Source organism: Carlito syrichta, unplaced genomic scaffold (genome assembly GCF_000164805.1).
Source record: "Carlito syrichta isolate Samal-C Ts95f unplaced genomic scaffold, Tarsius_syrichta-2.0.1 Scaffold198928, whole genome shotgun sequence".
Taxonomy (NCBI): domain Eukaryota; kingdom Metazoa; phylum Chordata; class Mammalia; order Primates; family Tarsiidae; genus Carlito; species Carlito syrichta.
This window is the reverse complement of record NW_007143024.1, coordinates 1-2,657: the sequence shown is the minus strand read 5'-3', so window position 1 is coordinate 2,657 and position 2,657 is coordinate 1. Positions and strand designations below refer to the sequence as shown.

Genomic DNA, 2,657 nt, shown 5'->3' with positions numbered 1-2,657 from the left:
GAATAGTGGCCCCTGTGTACTAGATCTAATCCCTGTGCCCCGAGGAAGTTACTTTTTGTGACAACAAGGTTTTTACAAAAGTGATAATGTTGAGATCTTCACCTTGCGAGATTTTCCTGGATTATCTGACTAGACTCTAATAGAATCATAAGTGTCCTTGCCAGGAAGAGGCAGAGAGAGATTTGGGTCCAGAAAAGGAAGTCCATGTGAGCCTAAGTCCGGAGAGAAAGTGATGGGATGTGGGTCCGTGAGCCAAGGAATGAGGTGGCCTCCCAGAGCTGGAAGAAGCAAGAGTTGGCGAACCTAGAGACCGTAATCACCAAACTTGTTCTAACTACACATGTACAAAAGATAAGGACTTCATAAAACGCTAGAGGTGCGCCATCTAGTGGAAGACAGATGCAGGCTGCTGTTAGCTTTGAATGGTCTCACCAGGAAACCGGACCCTGCACTCACCTTGGTATGTATCTACCTTGGGTCAGACTTTTGTATTCTCATCATTTCCAAATCTGTCACAAAGTCGGTGTGCATCCCTACAAACTCCACATACAGGACTTGGGAATAAGAAATAGAATCGCGATAGGAGCCACCTTACAGAGGGGCTGGCAGGAAGTCTGTCTCGCCTGCGCGGGCGAGTCCGGCCTTAGGGTGAGGATGTGCGCGCAGCATTTTCCTCCCAGCGGAAGTTTCCGAGGGGCAACTGAGAAGGTCACTGTCAAGATGGAGTTTCCAGCCCAGTGAATCCAAGGGCCAGACCGTGACCCAATAAAACATGATTTCCTTCTGTCCAGACTGTGGTAAAAGTATCCAAGCAACGTTCAAATTCTGCCCCTACTGTGGAAAATCTTTGCCTACAGAGGAACATGCTGGGTCCCCAATATTTGCCAAGCCATGCATGTCGCCCTTTCGAGGCTTGAGGAAAGAGCTGAACTGCAGTTCTGAAAGCTCTCCCAAGAAGGTGAAATGGTCCAGCACGGCCACCTCTTCCCAATTATCCATCTCAGATGGTGACAGTTCTGAATCTTCAGATACTCTGAGTTCCTCTGAGAGAGCCAAAAGACTCTGGGACAGACCCCTAACCCCTAAAAGCAGCCTTCAGGTGACCAGGTGCAGCCCTCAGACAACCAAGCACAGCCCTCAAACGACCAGGCAAAGTCCTCAGATGACCAAACAAAGTCCTCAGACGACCAGGTGCAGCCCTCAGACCACCAAACAGAGCCCTCAGATGCTGAAGCGGAGCCGGGTGACCACCTCACTTGAAGCTTTGCCTACAGGGACAGTACTGACAGACAAGAGTGGGCAGCACTGGAAGCTGATATCTCTCCAGGCCAGGGATGACCAGGGCATTCTCTATGAAGCTGAGCTCACCTCTGCCCTCGCCTGTGAGTCAGGTCCCCAGAAACAGAAGTTCTCACTCAGACTGGATGCCAAGGATGAGCGCTTGTTCAATGAGCAGAACTTCTTCCAATGGGCCGCCAAGCCTCTGCAAGTGAACAAGTGGAAGAAACTGTACTCAACCCCCCTGCTGGCCATCCCCACCTGTGTGGGCTTTGGTGTCCACCAGGACAAACACAGGTTCCTGGTGCTCCCCAGCCTGGGGAGGAGTCTTCAGTCAGCCCTGGACGACACCCCGAAGCATGTGATGTCAGAGAGGTCTGTGCTTCAGGTGGCCTGCCGGCTGCTGGATGCCCTCGAGTTCCTTCATGAGAATGAGTATGTTCATGGAAATGTGTCAGCTGAGAATATCTTTGTGAATCCGGAGGACCTGAGTCAAGTGACCCTGGTGGGATATGGCTTCGCCTTCCGCTATTGCCCAAGTGGCAAACACGTGACATACATGGAAGGCAGCAGGAGCCCCCATGAGGGGGACCTTGAGTTCATTAGCATGGACCTGCACAAGGGATGTGGGCCCTCCCGCCGCAGCGATCTCCAGACCATGGGCTACTGTATGCTGAAGTGGCTCTACGGGTTCCTGCCATGGACAAACTGCCTTCCCAACGCTGAGGAGATTATGAAGCAGAAAGAGAAGTTTCTTGACAACCCAGGGCCCTTCGTGGGACTGTGCGGTTACTGAATCAGGTCCTCAGAAGTAATCTTGGCCAGGGGTAATGACTCATGCATGTAAAATCCCAGCATTTTGGAAGGCCAAGGGAGGAGGATCAGTTGAGGCCACGTGTTCGAGACCAGCTTGGGCAACATAGTGAGACTCTGTCTCTACAAAAAATGTTCTAAAAAGCTAGTCTGTAGTCCCAGCTACTCAAAGGAAGATTGGTCAAGGAAGGTCAAGTGTGTAGTGAGCTATGATGGCGCCACTGCACTCCAGCCTGGGTAGCAGAGTGAGACCCTTCTAAAAACAGCAAAAGAAGAAAAAGTACTCTTACTCTTGGAGATTTTCTGTGTTGGTACTTGCAGAATTTTGTCAGTATTTTAAAAATTGCGATAAAATACACATAATATCTGCAAAAAAAAAAGAAATAGAATCAACAATCAGAGTTGTACTGATCTTATGTCTGGTATGGATCCTTGAGATCCCCACCTGTCAGATAGGGCATCAGACCCAGAGCTGGGCAGTATTGTGTGGTCTGACAGGATGGGCAGACCAAGGGTGAAAAATTGTAAAGCTCGAGTGAGGATTCTAGCTGTCAGGCATGATTGCT

At 50.1% G+C, this 2,657-nt stretch overlaps 1 pseudogene across 1 annotated transcript; it reads left to right on the top strand.

Moving 5' to 3' along the window:
- The first annotated feature begins 657 nt into the window (after positions 1 to 657).
- LOC103253079 lies at positions 658 to 2,082 on the top strand (annotated as a pseudogene). Its single transcript, XR_002481555.1, has one exon. The product of XR_002481555.1 is annotated as an inactive serine/threonine-protein kinase VRK3 pseudogene (transcript).
- Positions 2,083 to 2,657: the final 575 nt, after the last annotated feature.